At 43.2% G+C, this 17,698-nt stretch overlaps 1 non-coding gene across 1 annotated transcript; it reads left to right on the top strand.

Annotated features, from left to right (window-relative positions):
* Window positions 1-222: 222 nt before the first annotated feature.
* On the top strand, window positions 223-330 carry LOC136547682 (small nucleolar RNA R71). The gene has a single exon (XR_010781647.1). It is a non-coding gene; the product is annotated as a small nucleolar RNA R71 (small nucleolar RNA).
* The last annotated feature ends 17,368 nt before the right edge of the window (window positions 331-17,698 follow it).

Genomic DNA, 17,698 nt, shown 5'->3' with positions numbered 1-17,698 from the left:
GATAGCATGTCTACCTTCTTGAGTTGATGCATACCTCCACCTCTCTTGTGGGTTTAAAGATGTTCTTCATTCTAGCCTTGGTTGGAGGCCATCTTCTCCACAAGAGTTGTTGCAGCTGGTATGTTGAGTGACAGGAATGCACCTCTAGTAGCAGCATCCATAGTCTCATGGGTACTATTGGTCAACCCATGGTAGAAAGTCTGCATGAGTAGCCAATTCTCCATCCCATAATAAGGGCATTCTGGTATATAGTCTTGGAAGCATTCCCATGCCTCAGAGATAGATTCATCATGTTGCTGTTGAAGCTTGAAATTCTTCCACATGAAGCATTAGTCTTGCCCATAGAAAAGAACTTGGCTAGGAAGGCAGTGGAGCAGTTATCCCATGTAGTGTTTCTATCTTTGTTGGCATAGAACCATTGCTTCGCCTTCCCCAAGAGTGAGAATGGGAAGAGATGAAGTAGTATGGCATCTTTAGTCACTCCTTTGATGGTGAAAGTGCTGCAGATCTCAAGAAAATGTTGGAGATGAGCACTCGCATCTTCATGTGCCTTTCCACAAAACTGGCTGGCTTGCACCATATTGATGAGAGCTAGCTTGAGCTCAAATCTATTATCTCCAACATCGAATGTTGGTCTAGTATGGATGTTGGCTATAGTTGGAGCAGAGAATTCATGGAGATTCTTGTAAGCCATGGCTTCAAATTCTAGTGTTAAGCTTTGCCTTATTTGGTTGTCTTCCGACTCTAAAGCTAAGACTTTCTTGAGTTTGGCTTTAGTTCTCCTGATTAATGCTTCTGGATCTTCAACATAATTTGTCGGAAGGTCAAAAATGGTCATACATTACCCTACATAAGATACAAAAGTAGACAGAACAAGGGTAAGCCTATTTGAGCAGAGGTCAATGGTTTATCTCGATCACGTCAATAAGAATAAGTTTATCAATATTTCCTTTGCCTAGCTACCTTCCCCGTCAATGGCACCAGAAATGTTTGTTGGTATTTATTAACTTGTCACTTGTTTTAGTAGCCACCTAATGTATGTCTACATCTCTTAACATTACTTTACCAGGTTGTCATCCCTAGTGATGATGCCAGAGATGCTTGTCGTTACTACTTAACATTACCACTAGAATAATACTAAGTAGCATTTTATTATTTTATGTGACTAGGAAGAATATATATATATATGAAAGGGACCAGAAAGCGCACAAATAATATACCATTGTAGCACTTCACCTAGGTGTATTCTAGGTATCGTTATTTATATTTTTACTATAGGGAAGGTCTGGCAAGGACATGTATTGATAACTTATGCTTTTGATGGAGAAGTAAACCATAGCCAATATTCTACTCACAATAGGGGTAAGTCAAGAAGTAAAAGTATATATGGATGGTGCATAGTAACTAATCATTGATCACTCAGAGTACTCCTTTCTATGGCATTAGCATGGTTAAGTAGAATATTAAAGAAATAATTCCTAAGTCATTCTTAATTACAAGTCAAAGCATACATTGATTAGTGCAATTACACTTAGTAATCATGGCTAAGATCAACTTCATATCTACACATAAGGGATATTACGAAGGAAGATTAAGAATAGATCTTGTCTTCCTTTGTAACTAGATCCTACTTGTCCTATATTCGGGGAGTGGACTACAAAGGACTCAACGGGATTGTCACTTCCACGATCTACCACATGGCCCAGAATATAGGGTGTATCCATAGGTAAACAATGTATAAGCACCACGCTTACACAATGTCGACCACCCACCCATGGATCCTTAGAGTGAGCGCTATACGAACTTATGCATGAACATGATGATAATCCAATTATACTAAGCATATAATCAAAGTAGACGATGAACATTATAATGAAGAACATAAATGAGATGAATACTGATATTGTCATAACAATTGTAGCTAGCATATAAAAGTAATGGAGATACAAAAGAGAGGGGGTACAAAGATTATACCAAACCACGCTCTTGACATGATCGGGAATCCAAGCGAAGCCTACTTGCCTTCCTCTAGACCAAGCCTAACTAGGTATGCCCTAGAATATGGTGGAGCTCTTAGGATGATTAGGGTTTCTATCTTCTTAAATGACTTATGCCCCAGGGGGGTGGTATGGGTTGGTATATATAGGCTAAAGCGTCCATCATGAGCCCCTTGATCAAACCGACTTAAAGGACAACGTAGATGCAATGTAGGAGGCGGTGGAGAACCAACATTGTCACGCAGAGGCTAATAGTGGGCCCCAAGGGCCAGGCGGCCTGTAGGTGGGGCCAGACAGCCCCACCTAGCAACCTCTGCCTCTCTACCTCGGCACGGACTCCTCTGGTGTCCTCTAGAACCTTCTGGTGCCTATTTTGTGGTGGATAAGCATGATTAATTCTGACATCTAGGTCCACCATGATGGTTTTCTGGATAAACCCTGTAGAAATCACAGATTCACCAAAACTCATGGAATTTATTAGTTTAGAACCCTAGACCTTTATTGGTGATCAAATGTATGCCCTTATTCATGTTTTATTGACGATTTATGATGGTTGTTAACTACCATCAACAACCGCTCATCAAGATAGGATACCTCTAGAAGGACGAACAGGGAATCTCACCAGGAACTTACCAAGAAGCTGCGCCTGGGCTTTGGTGTGGGACACCCTGATGGTAGCCACCTCCCTCTCTAACCTAGCCATCCCCGCTTGCATGGCCTCTAGCTACACTCAAAGATGGCCTGCCTCATCTTCAACCATCATGACTGCCGGTGGAGTCATGGCCTCCACCACCGTGGTGCCGCCCAATGATTCAGGAGAAGGTGGACTTGTGTTGTCAAGCATGGGAAGCCTAGAAGGACACCCAGTGAGAAGAAACACAAAATCCCAAGTTCACCCAATTTGGGTCGGTCGAAAGACTTACCTGATAAAAGCAGGATGGATAGGCGGATAGCGCTTGGCCATCACCCGCATGGAAACCTCTGTCCTCGAGCTCCCCGTCCTCTCCATCAGATCGGATCTAAGGGGATAGAGGTGGAGGAAGTTGAAGAGTTAAAGAAAGGGAGGTAAGCCCAATAGTGCACAGATGAAACTATGCCCATTTATGCCTCCCCTTCTTTATATAAACAGGAAATGGTGCACAAACACCATCCCAATCGCACGCGCTTGCACATGGTGTTGGTATATTTTAATGCATACAGATAAATCCTCAAGCGCATGGATATCGTTGTAGCTTTCACCCAGAAGTATTCCAAGTATCGTATCCATAGGGAAACGTGTGAGACTAACTACGGCCTAACTTAACTAAGGGTAGCAACAAGGTTAGGATAAATAGGAGCGTAGACAGGAAAACTAAGGTTCTCTAATTCTGACATGGGTACGTTATGGCTTCTACTATTCAACTGGTGACATTACTAGGGAAAGACACTAGTAGAGGATGCTTTCCTTCGCAACCGCATCCTACGTGCCCTTACAAATGAGAGGTGGACTATAGAGGATTCAATGAGGCTATAAGAGTCACCCTCGCGAGCTACCACTGATCTGAAATGCAGGATGCATCTATGATTAACCTAATTCTAAGCACCACGCTTACACTTATGATTAATACTTTACTCCCCCTAGGAAGAGAATAAAGCACTCAAAAGGGTCGCAAACTGGATGAACAATATAAACAAGATGCTTACTTGGATCAGAAGTTGGTTACCAGAGAAATCTTAGAGGCAAGCTCAGATAGAACTTAGATCCATTAAGGTACAAGCCGTAGTGAGAGCACCGATAGGTTGACACCTCCTCCAAACTCTTCCCTCACCCTCTATCTCACTATTATTTACAAGACTAGATCCTAAAGAGGACTAATCTTCTCTTGATAGCTGGCTCTGATCCTAACAAGGAGAATATGAATTAGGGTTTTAGGATAGCTTTAGGGAGGGGGCAGGGGCTTGTATATATAGGCTGGAGCATCAATTCTGGACCCTTGGATCAAACCGACATGAAAGAATAGTGTAGATGCAATCTAGGAGGCGATGGGAAACTGATGTACGAAGGAGGGGCTAACAGGTGGGCCCAGGGGGCCGAGTGGCCTACATGTGGGGCTGGCCAGCCCCACATGGTAGCCACCTGCCCTCCACTTTGGTGATTTGCCTTCTGAAGTCTTCTAGAGTCTTCCCACGTCAGTTTCGCTATGGATAAACATGATTTGCTTTGACGAATAGGTCCTCCTTGCTGATTTTCTGGATAAACCCTGCTGAAAACACAAATTCACCAAAACTCATGGAATTTATCAGTTTAAACCCCTAAACCTATCTTGGTGATCATTTTCATGCATTAATATAAGTTATGTTGATGGTTTATGATTGATGTTAATGGCTGTCAACACATGGGAAAATGAGCCACGAGCACCGACGTTCCAGCTTCCGGTAAGCAAACTCACTCATGGGTCCTAGTGGCCCAAACTTGACACACCATCACCCGAGCCAGTGCAGGCGAGTGATCTGACACTCATCTCGCGTACTCGTCCTAGCTCACCCCCACAGTAGATGTAAGCGGTAGTGACTCATTCACTATCGACCCTGCCCCTTCTAGAGTCAGGGGTATTCGGGAGGCTTACCAGTGTGACCCCAAAACCTCTGACTCATGGTGTCACATAAATCTCCCAATACCTAGATGAGCTCGAAGTACCTTATTTTAGCGGATGTGTGCCCCTTTGTGAGAAACTGAAAAACTGGTGGGCACATGCCTATAACTAAAGTACGAGCTCCTAGAATCTAGAAAAAGAGTTTTATGACATGCCCCCGCTAGTTAGGCTCTGTCCTACCGCTTTCTTCCAGTGATAGCGGACATTCACTCGTTCTACCCATTACCTGCTCGAAGAGTAATATGCGTAACTGCCCATAGCTGCTCACGCATTCGTTACTTGCCCATAGTGGTTCCTGATTCGAGAGACTGTTATATTGGCCTTAGGGCTCCGAGACAATGTTCTCGCTCTTCCCACTAATGAGGCTCATGAAAATTCAGATCACGTTACTTAATGGGTCTCGAAGAAAAATGTGACGCCCTTAGTGTCTGTTAACAATGACCTATGTTAGGTCACCTTAAAACCAACTAGCATAGTGATGCGCGAGTGATGGAGGTGCATCTACCCCATCCTCGTTATTGTTCGTGGCTAGGACTTAATGATGCACAACCACTAATTATACGCCGGAATACATCGAGAACCGACTTCCTGAGTACAGCGGTGTTTTCACCCTACCATGGTGCCTACGTACGTCCTCAAAGCCATGCTTCCAGTTATCGGGTGCCACCACCCGAACGTGATGTTGACAACGTCCCGAGGGCTACACCTAGGAAACTATGTTTCCTGATATAAGGTGTACCACCAGAGCTAGGCACTTATAACTATCGGGAAACTACGTTCCTTGATGTATGTCATACCGTGGCCCCACTCGATGCTTGAAGAAGATTCTCACTACCCGAGAAATGCTCTTAGCACTCGAATGGCAACATACTGGCTCCCCAAACGCTTGGATATATCTAGTTGCACTGCTCAAAACTTTAGCAACCCAAAGGTGCTCACTAGTACTTACAGTACGCAGAACTTGCAGGGGGGATTATGACGTCCTGAGGGCTAAGGCTACATGCTAGCTTATCATTAAGTCCTATAGGGGCTACTGTCAGATATATGGGACAGGGGTACCTACAACACCCGTATATGTGACCATCGCTAGGCTATCGGCCCAGCAGCCACCAAGGAGGAGGCCCACAAGGGCTGATGCGATCAACCAACGTGGAGGTCAAGGCAAGTGGTGACGGTCACTAACAACAATTATAAATCATCAACATAACCTGCATATATATTCAATTCCATCACCAAACATAGGTATAGGGGTTTGAACTAATAAATTCCATGGGTTTTGGTGAATCTGTGTTTTCAGCAGGGTTTATCTAGAAAACCGCCAAGGGGGACCTATTCATCAAAGGAAATTACCGAATTCCATGGCGTAAACAGTGTGGGAAGATTCTAGAAGGCTCTAGGAGGCTCTCCACCAAAGCAGACCCTTGAGGGGCTACCATGTGGGGCCGGCTGGGTTCACTTGTAGGCCGGCCAGCCTATGGGTCCCACTAGTTAGCCTCTGCTTCGAATGTCAGTTTCCCACCGCCTCCTAGATTGCATCTACACTATTCTTTCAAGTCAATTTGATCAGAAGGTCTAGAATTGATGCTCCATCCTATATATACCAGCCCCTACCCCGCCTTCCTCAGTAGATCCCTAAAACCCTAATTCATATCATGAGGATCAGAGCCAGCCATCAAGAGAAGATTAGTCCTCCGTAGGATTTAGTCTTATGATTAGAAATAGTGAGATAAAGAGTGAGAGAAGAGTTTGGAGGAGGTGCCGAACTATCGGTGCTCTCTCTACGGCTTGTACCTGGGTAGATTCAAGTTCTACCTGAGTTTGCATCTGAGATTTCTCTAGTAATCTTCTTATGATTCAAGCATCTTATTTATATTGTTCATCAGGTTTGTGACTCTTTTGAGTGCTTTATTCTCTACATAGGGGGAGTAAAGTATTAATCATAAGTGTAAGTGTGGTGCTTAGACTTGGGTTAATCGTGGATGCACCCTGCATTTCGGAAGGTGGTAGATCGCGTGAGTGAAATAAGTTCTATATAGCCTATACTATATAGCTTCGTTGATCCTTTATAGTCCACCTCCCATTTGTAGGCAAACATAGGACGCAATTACTATAGAAAGCATCCTCTGTTGGTGTCTTTCCTTAAGTAATGTCCCAAGTTGAATAATAAAAGATAGCTTACCCAAGTCAAAACTAGGGAACCTTAGTTATCCTCTCTATGCTCCAATTTATCCTAACCTTGTTGCTACCCTTAGTTAAGTTAGACCTTAGTTAGTCTCACATGTTTTCCTATGGATATGATACTTGGAATACTTCTAGGTGAAAGCTATAGTGGTATTCGTGCGCTTGCAGATTTATCTGTGTGCGTTAATTTATACCAACAAGCTTTCTGGCGCCGTTGCTGGGGAAACGGTTACTGAATTAACATCGAGCCTAGCTTAACATTTTATCTTTTATTCTTTCTTTTGTTTTACTTTTTCTTTGAGCATGGATTCCACTCATATCTATCAATATGCTAAACCCATGAGTACACGCCTAGGGCCACCAAAATCTTTAGAGCCAATCATAACACCTGGCTATGAGCTGTGCCCATGTTTTATAAAATTGATTCGGGAACAATCCTTCTTAGGAGAAGGCAACAAAAACCCAAACTCACATCTATTGGAGTTTGAACAGACCTGGTGAAAGCTCTAGTTTGGTTTTGCTAAATTAATGAAGCCCTAAGTGCTAACCTAGTTCATCTAAGTGATCACGAGATAGGTAGCATTATTCCAAGTGGTGAAGCAACGATGAAGATCATAATGATGGTAATGCCATGGTGATGATCAAGTACTTGGACTTGGAAAAGAAGAAAGAGAAAAATAAAAAGCTCAAGGCAAAGGTGAAATTGATAGGAGCTTTTTGGTTTAGTGATCGAGACACTTAGCGAGTGTGATCACATTTAGGATTGATAGTCGTACTATTAAGAGGGGTGAAACTCGTATTGAAATGTGGTTATCAAAGTGCCACTAGATGCTCTAACTCATTGCATATGCATTTAGGATCTAGTGGAAAGCTAACACCCTTGAAAATGTTTGTGAAAATATGCTAACACACATGCACAAGGTGATACACTTGGTGGTTGGCATATTTGAGTAAGGGTGGAGAAGTTGGTGAATTGAAGGAGGTGTTTTTTCACTGTCAAATAGTGACCAGACACTGAGTTCGAAGTGACCGGACTCAGGGTTCTAGCGTCCGCTCAATTATAAAAGAAGGTGGTGCTCTCGGGCTTGATTTGCCCTATGACCGGACTTAGAGAAGAAAAGTGACCGGACTCTGGATGAACACTATTTAGCGTCCGGTCTTGCTGATGCACTAGCGCGTCTGGTCATGGTGGACCGAACGCGTCCGGTCAAGAAAAACCAGCTCTGGTGCCTTACTGAAAATGACCGGACTCCAGTGATGAAGCGTTCGGTCACTTTGAGTAGTGTGTTCGGTTGCAACTTAACATGTGGCACAAAGCAGACTAGCCATTGAGATCGAGCATTTAGCATTTGAAGCTAATGACACATGGCGATCATCAGGTGACCGGACGTAGGGGTCCAGCATCCAGTCAATCTGACCAGCGCGTTCGGTCAGCCCAAATTTCAGAGGACTAAGGAGCCAACAACTCTATTTCATTGGGGGTCTATTTAAGGCATGTGGCCAGCTTTAGCTCACTCTCTTGGCCATTTGCATTGACATAGCAACCTTGTGATCTTAGCCAAAGCCCTCCCACTTATCTCCATCATTGATTCTTCATCTTTGTGAGATTGGGAGAGAATCCAAGTGCATTGCTTGAGTGATTGCATCTAGAGGTACATGGTGTTCGTGTTTTAGTGTCAGATTTGCTTGTTACTCTTGGTGGTTGCCGCCACCTAGATGGCTTGGAGCAGTGGAGGAGGATTGGCACGAGTTGGTGATTGTTCGTGGCCATCTCCCGGTGATTGTGAGGGGTCTTGTGCCTTCCGTGGTGGAGCGCCGAAAGGTAACTCTAGTGGATTGCTCATGTCATTGAGTTACCTCACTTGTGGGTAGGTTCTTGTCGTGTCCAATTGTGTGGACGAGGTTCATGCAACACCTCTTAGCTGCCAAACCACCAAGTGTTGGTCGACACAACGGGGATTAGCGTGCCGGCAAGCACATGAACCTCAGGAGAAAAATTGGTTGTCTCTTGCCCTTTGGTATTCTCCCGATGATTGAATTGGTATTCATCTTGTGATTGGTTCACTCCTTTGCATGGTGGTATAATCACCCTACTCACTCATTTACATTCTCACAAACTAGTTGTAGCAAGATCTTTAATGTAGCTAGAATTGGGAGCTTGGTTTGTAGTTTAAGTTCATCTAGTGGATCTCTTTAGTGTAGCAAGTGTGAGAGCTCTTATTGAGTAGTGACTTAGCAAATTGTGTGTCTAGTGATCTTAGTAACTAGAATTGTTGGATAGGTGGCTTGCAACCCTTGTAGAGCTAGAGCAAGTTTGCATTTTGCTATTTGTCATACTAATCAAATTTCTCTAGTTGGTTTGTAGATTTTTAAATAGGTTATTCATTCCCCTCTAGCCATATTAGGACCTTACAAGCAGTATCAGAGCCATGGTCACCATTTGATTGAAGGCTTAACAACCTCGGTGTCAAATTATGGCTCAAGTTATGTTCAACCATGTGGGGGGCAAACCACCGTTCTTTGATGGCACATGCTATGATTATTGGAAGAGAAAGATGAAGATGTATCTTGGTTCAATCAATGGTCAAGTATGGGATGTGACCAAGAGTGACTATGCTATCATTGATCTCGACAATCTCACCAACCAAGACAAGACCAACAAGCAATGTAATACAATGGCTCTCAACACCATATACAATGCCATTGATTCCATGGTGTTTGAGCAAATCAAGGATTGTGATAGAGCTAATGAGATGTGGATGAGATTGGAGGAAACTTATGAGGGCACACCGATGGTGAAGAGTGCCAAGTTGTATATTCTCAAGGACAAGTTGACAAGCTTCAAGATAAAGGAAGATGAGAGCATTCCAGAGATGTTTCATAGATTGCAAGTGATTGTCAATGATTTGAAGGCATTGGGAGAGAAGATCAATGATGATGATGTCTCTCATTGGTTCTTGATGTGCCTACCACCAAGATTTGAGATGTTGAGCTTGCTTATCATAAGAGGAGGATTGAAGGAGATTACCCCTAACCAAGTACTAGGTGATGTCATGACACAAGAGACATACCATGTGGAAAGGGAGGGATTGACAAGGATGACAAGAAGGAAGATGAAGACAAGAAGAAGAAGAGTGTAGCATTCAAGGCTAGCTCATCATCCAAGAACAAGGGCAAGTCCAAAAAAGAATCAAGTGATGATGATGATCTTATTGACATTGATGATGAAGCTATGGCTCCCTTTGTGCGCAAGATGGGAAAATTCATGAAGAAGGGATATGGTGCAAAAAAGAGAAGAGATCACACTAAGAGCAAAGAATATGTGAGAAGATGCTACAATTGCAAGAGCCCTAATCACATTATAGAAGATTGTCCCTACAATAGTGACAATGATGATGATGAGAAGAAGCACCAGAAGGAGAAGAAGGAAAAGAAGGAGAAGAAGATGACCTTCCAAAAGAAGAAGAAGGGTGGAGGCTATATGGTCACTTGGGATAGTGATGGCTCTTTGGATAGTGATACCTCTAGTGATTATGGCAAGAAATCTATCAAGAAAGCACTAGCAACCATCGCCATCAACAACAAGCCCTCTATCTTTGACACTTCATTGACATGCCTCATGGCAAAGCCTACCAAGTAAAATATGATGTGAGTGATGATGATGAATGTGAAAGTGATGCTTGTAGGAGTGATAATGAGGAGGAGGAGGAGTACACCGAGGAGGAGCTCATGGACATGTGTGAGCAAGTGCACACTTGCTTTGAGATGAAGAGAAGGAGTGCAAAGAATTGCGCAAGAAAGTCAAATATCTTGAGCAATCCTTTGATGAGCTCAATGCCACTCATGAGAGGCAAATAGAAGCCCATGAGAAGCTTGGCAAAGCTCACTCTAAGCTTGAAAAGGCTCACTCCTCTCTCATTGAGCAAGTCAAGAAGGAGGAAGCCAAGAAGGAGCAAGTGATTGTGTCTTGTGATGTGGGACTAACATGTGATATTATTGATTAATCTTTGTATAAGCCCATTGTTGTTGCTCCCACTAACCCTTCTTGAAGCACTTCTACTTCAACTTCACCTTTGAGTGATGGTTTCACTTGTCATGCCTCACTAATGGTGGAAAATGAGACCCTCAAGAAGGAGGTGAATGAGCTCACTCGTGCCTTAGGCAATGCCTATGGTGGAGATGCCCACTTGCTAAAGTGCTTGGATAGCCAAAGGTTTTCTCTCAACAAAGAGGGATTAGGCTATACCCCCAAGAAAGGCAAGGTGGCCTTTGTCACTCCCAAAGCTAGCTTTGTGAAGGGCAATGATTGGTTTTAATGGAGACAGGGATCCTGATCTTCCATCAGGTGATGGTAACTATCGTTGTGGCGGAGAATGACACACTGATCTGGCTTTAGATCGAAAGATCGAACCCTACAATCTTAGCACCATAGCTCCTCTGGTTATCAACCGAGTCACGGACCAAGTTGACCTCGCCAAGAAGGCTAATCCCTACCTACACAACGAAGAACACAAGCAAGAACAAGAAAGAACGCAACCAAATTGCAAATAAATGATTAATCTCACGAGTATTGGAGTCATCCTCGACTCAAGCTCATCTTCTTCTCCCAAATAAGGTTTCAAATCTGCAATGTTAAAGGTGGGACTAACCCCGAACTTGGGTGGCAATTCAAGTTTGTAGGCATTATCATTTATTTTCTCAATGATCTTATAAGGACCAGCTGCTCTTGGCATTAATTTAGACTTATGCAGCTCAGGAAATCTATCTTTTCTCAAATGTAACCAAACCAAATCACCCGGTTCAAGTTTAATCTCTTTTCTACCTTTACTACTAGCAATTCTATACTTTTCATTCATGCTTTCAATATTTGCTTTAGTTGTTTCATGCAACTTACGAATAAAATCAGCACGCTCTCTAGCATCACTATGTATTCTCTCAGTGGTAGGTAAAGGCAGAAGATCAATAGGAGCACGGGGGTTAAAACCATACACTACCTGAAAAGGACTTACCTTGGTGGTGGAATGTTCCACCCTGTTATATGCAAACTCCACATGCAGCAAACACTCTTCCCACATCTTCAAATTGCGCTTCAAAATGGCTCTCAACATGGTGGACAATGTTTGATTCACAACCTCAGTTTGCCCATCAGTTTGGGGATGACATGTTGTAGAAAATAGCAGCTTGGTCCCCAATTTATTCCACAATGTGCGCCAAAAATGACTCAAGAATTTTGCATCGCGATCTAAAACAATAGTAGAAGGCATACCATGCAAGCGAACGATTTCTTGAAAGAAAAGGTTAGCAATATGAACAGCATCGTCGCTCTTATGACAAGGAATAAAATGTGCCATCTTAGAAAAATGATCAACCACCACAAAAATACTATCCCTCCCCCTCTTAGTCCTTGGCAATCCCAACACAAAATCCATAGATATATCTGCCCAAGGAGTAGATGGAACAGGAAGAGGCATATACAAACCATGTGGGTTCAACCGCGACTTAGCTTTTTGACATGTGGCACACCGAGCCACGTACCGCTCTACATCTCGCCTCATCCTTGGCTAAAATAAGTGTGTGGACAGCACCTCCTCCGTCTTCTTGGCACCAAAATGTCCCATCAATCCACCTCCATGTGCCTCCTGCAACAACAAAAGACGAACGGAACCAACTGGAATGCATAGGCGGTTAGCTCTAAACAAAAACCCATCGCTGATCATAAACTTATTCCATGTGCGTCCCTCTCTACAATTAAGCAACACATCCTTAAAATCAGGATCAAGCGCATATTGTTCTTTAATTGATTGAAGACCAAAAATCCGACAATCAAGTTGGGACAGCAATGTATATCATCTAGACAAAGCATCAGCAATCACATTATCCTTCCCTTTCTTGTGTTTGATAATATAAGGAAAAGATTCAATAAATTCAACCCATTTAGCATGCCTACGATTCAGATTATTTTGAGAGCGAAGATACTTAAGCGATTCATGATCAGAATGAATAACAAATTCTTTAGGCCACAAATAATGACGCCATGTCTCCAAAGAATGAACAAGTGCATACAATTCTTTATCATACGTGGAATAATTAAGAACAGGACCATGCAATTTTTCGCTAAAGTAAGCAACTGGTTTACCATCTTGCATCAAAATACCACCAATGCCAACTCCACTAGCATCACATTCTAGCTCAAAAATCTTACCAAAATTTGGAAGTTGCAGCAATGGTGCGTGTGTAAGCTTGTCCTTCAAAGTGTCAAAGGACTCCTCTTGTGCCTCTCCCCAATGAAACACCACTCCTTTCTTCGTCAACTCATGCAATGGGGCAGCAATGGTGCTGAAATCTTTGATGAAGCGGCGGTAGAATCCTGCAAGACCAAGAAAACTCCTCACATGTGTGACGGTTTGGGGAACCGGCCAGCTCTTTATGGCTTCAATTTTCATCTCGTCCACCTCAATTCCCTATGGAGTTACAACATAGCCAAGAAAAGAAACTCGATTCGTGCAAAAGATGCACTTCTCAAGGTTACCAAATAGACGTGCATCACGTAAAGCATTAAAAACAGCACGTAAGTGATCCATATGTTCATCAAAAGACTTGCTGTAAATCAATATATCATCAAAGTAAACTACCACAAAATGTCCAATAAAAGCTCTTAAAACCTCATTCATTAAGCGCATGAAAGTGCTAGGTGCATTTGTCAAACCAAAAGGCATTACCAACCACTCATACAACCCGAATTTGGTTTTAAACGCGGTTTTCCATTCATCTCCAAGTTTCATTCTAATTTGGTGGTAACCACTTCACAAGTCAATCTTAGTAAAAATTATAGAACCACACAACTCATCAAGCATGTCATCTAGCCTAGGAATAGGATGACAATACCGAATAGTAATATTATTGATGGCTCTACAATCAACACACATATGCCAACTTCCATCTTTCTTAGGAACCAAAAGTACAGGAACGGCACAAGGACTAAGGCTTTCACGTACATACCCGCGGTCCAAAAGGTCTTGGACTTGTCGCTGAATTTCCTTAGTCTCCTCGGGATTGGTTCGATAAGCAGCACAGTTGGGCAAGGTTGCTCCCGGAATCAAATCAATTTGATGCTCTATCCCTCTCATAGGTGGCAGTCCTGGGGGTATCTCAGCTGGAAAAATGTCCTCATACTCCTACAAAAGGTTAGTGACAGCAGGAGGTACCGAGCTAACAATATCATCAAGTGAAAACATAGCTCGTTTGCATACCAAAGCATAGCAAATATCATCATCAGAAATTTCAGCAAAGTCACATTTTGTTGCAAGCATAACACCACCCTTCAATTTAATCCCCTCAGCCTTAGAAATAGATGTAGACTTATCCTTTTTAGGTGGGAAAATAGAATTAGCAACTTGCTGATTTTCAGATTGAACATCATTGAAACTAGCAGCGCGTTCTCTATCAGCTTGTACAATTTGAGCAGGGGTCAAAGGTACCAAAGTAATTTTCTTTCCTTTTATGCACAAAAGTGTATTTATTACTTCTACCATGGTGTGTAGCATCATTATCATGTTCCCAAGGATGACCCAATAAGAGTGAACAAGCTTGCATAGGTACCACATCACAATCAACAGAATCAGCATAAGAACTAATGGAAAATGAAACTCTGCAAGTTTGTGTTACCTTTGCTTTACCAGAATCATTTAGCCACTGAATATGGTACGGACGTGGGTGTGGGCGTGTGGTCAAGCCAAGCTTCTTGACCAAATCAGAACTCACCAAATTGTTGCAGCTACCTCCATCAATAATGACACGTGCTCGATGGTTGCTGATGACGAAGAAAATCTGGAATAAGTTATGGCGTTGTATCTTCTCAGGTTGCTGGACTTGTGAGCTGAGCACCCGCTGTACAACAATGCTCCTATAGGACGTCATGGCCTCGTCACCAAGGACTTCGCCGTCCTGCTCATCTGCATCTTGGTCTTCTTCATCCTCAATGTCAGAGGTGCTGATGTAACCATCTTCTGTAGCAATATATGCCCACTGACTTGGGCAGTCCTTCTACACATGGCCAATGCCATGGCAGCGGTGGCACTAAATACCCGAAGTGCGTCTTGTCGATGCAACGGATGAGGAACTCTTGGTAGGCACCTGCAAAGAATTTTTACCTGAATCTGAAGGTCGTGCGGGAGGTGTCTTAGGTGTAGCGAAAACTCTAGAGGCTGTTGGTCGCTTGCTCGCTGGTGGAGGCATTCGAAAAGTGGTTGGCTTGGTCAGCCCCAAAGATGGTGCCGAGCGTGGCGTGTATGTGCTGGTGCTGACCTTGCTCTTGCCCTGCTGTTCACGCCCCTGCAATTCCTTTTCTGCAAGCATAGCAAACTGAAACAACTGGTTGACAGTGTTAAATTCTTTATAATCAACAATGTCCTAAATCTCATGCCTCAAACCCGAATAAAAATGACAAATGGCATCTTTGTTTCCCTCCACAACACTACAACGCATCAATCCCTTTTGGAGCTCACCATAGTAATCCTGTACAGATTTATCTCCTTGTTCTAAACGCATCAATTTCTTACGCAAGTCTCTATGATAAGGAGGAACAAAATGATCACGCATAGCTACCTTAAGTTCTTCCCATGTACTAGGTAAAGCATCCTGTCCAGCTAGCCCATTCCACCAAATAATGGCAAAATCCTTAAACTCACTAGTAGCTTGTCTAACTCTATGCTGCTCAGGTACAAGGTGGGCACTAAACTTTTGTTCTACCATCATCTCCCAATCAAGATATCCCTCAGCATCATAATGACCCAAAAAAGATGGTATTGTGAACTTAATTTTAGCATAAGGATCATCGGGCACACGGTGATTATTACCTTGATGGTGGTGGTGGTGGACACCACCCATACCTGTCGTGTTGCGGCGAAGACATTGTCGTAATCTTTCTTGTCGGACAGCTGCTCGACCTATGTTCCCGTTGGCATCATACACCATGTCTTAACCATCGGTGTTGCTGCCGGAGACGTCGTTGTTGCCCGCCACAAAGGTTTCCAACTCAGTAACCTTGTCGGTTAGCATGGAAATTCGCTTGTCCAATCTCTCCATGCTATTGCCAATGTTGAGCTCAATGAGTGCGTCAGTGACGGCCTTCCTGACGGCCTCATTCATCCTTTTTTGGGCATCCTCTACAACAGCTTGTAGTTGCTCTTGACTGACACACTCGTTGAAACCCTTAGGATTGTTATCTCCAGTCTGTTCACCTCCTGCCATTGAAAACACAAAAACAGGAACAAACAGGTGAAAGTTATCCCTACCAAATGACTACATGGTTGCAGTGGTGTCAATTTTCATAGCAAGTGGAAGCATCTTACCAAGCTCTTACAAAGTTGTTACCAACACAAGCAGTGGGCGGTACAACCGGCGGCTGGTTCGTGATACCTGTGAGGCAGTGGTACCGAGATTGCAAGGCCCTTTGTCTATACTGATCTGAAGAATTTATGGAGCTTGGAAGGCAAACAAAGAGTAATATATATATCTGGCACATAAGTCAGTAACAAAAAGTAATACTGAATTATAGTCCAAAGTACTTGTTCTCGTTGCTGATCTAAAGTGTTGCAAGTACTAGGTGGGTGACAAAAGTATGGTGGATAGCAAGGTGATAGGTGTGAGAAAAACAAGTATGATGGATGGAAACAGCAACACAAACAAGGAACCAGACAGCACACGCTAACATAGCTCACTTTGGTCTTCTCTATGTGCTCCTCTAGATATTGTTCCTCTTTTGCCCCTCTCTTTTTTTCTATTTTTTCGGTTGTCGTTGTTTTTTTGGGAAATTTTGACTTTTTTATTTTATTTTTATTTATATTTTTCCTTTACTTAGGAGCATAAAAGAAGTAACCACAGAAAATATGAGCTCAAACAAGTGAAAGACGTGGCCTGTGGAATTTTTAGAAAACTAGAACAAAATCGACAAAAACCTTGTGACCATGAAACGAGGATCTTGTGACCACTTTTTGACCAATCTAAAAATTTTGAACCCCAATAAAGCAGGGATGGACGGATCTGAAATTTTTTTTTGATCGATTTGCATATATGGAACGTCGAAAACGGAGTTCGTATGCGAAAACTAGACCAGTTTTAAAAATTGGCTCCGAATTAGAGGACAAAACGGGAATAATGTGTGCAAAATTGGTCACAACAGCCAAGATTTGATGGAAACGATGGGGGAAAACATATGAACTGGACTCTAACACGACCTAACCAGCAACAAGACCTCAGCTAGGACACAAACTCAACACGACGGACTCTGAAACTGAAATATGCAAAGGCTATGGCGCGGAAGCTTCTAGGACAGGAAAAACGAGTATGGCGCTGGACTATGGGACGAATGCGAAATACTCAAACTAGGGAATAAAAGTGAACCTGACGGTATACCTTAGCTCTGATACCACTTAATGGAGACGGGGATCCCGAGCTTCCATCAGGTGATGGTAACTATCGTTGTGGCGGAGAATGACACACCGATCCGGCTTCAGATCGAAAGATCGAACCCTGCAATCTTAGCACCACAGCTCCTCTGGTTATCAACTAAGTCACGGACCAGGTTGACCTCACCAAGAAGGCTAATCCCTGCCTGCGCAACGAAGAACACAAGCAAGAACAAGAAAGAACGCAACCAAATTGTAAATGAATGATTAATCTCACGAGTTAGGGTCTCACAAACCGAAGAATGGCGAAACTGTTTCTTGACAGAATAATCTAAGCAAAACCCGAACCCTAATGGAGGGGCGGCGGCTGTTTATGAAGACTCTAGGGTCGTACAAGACCCCTGGACGCGCCCCTAATGGGCCCAAACTCGATACATGGTCCAACGGACCAAAAGACGGTGTCGCAGCACCCTGGTAGATT

Source organism: Miscanthus floridulus, chromosome 3, assembly GCF_019320115.1.
Source record: "Miscanthus floridulus cultivar M001 chromosome 3, ASM1932011v1, whole genome shotgun sequence".
NCBI lineage: Eukaryota > Viridiplantae > Streptophyta > Magnoliopsida > Poales > Poaceae > Miscanthus > Miscanthus floridulus.
Note: the sequence above shows the minus strand (reverse complement) of the source record. Positions and strands in the feature narration are given on the sequence as shown.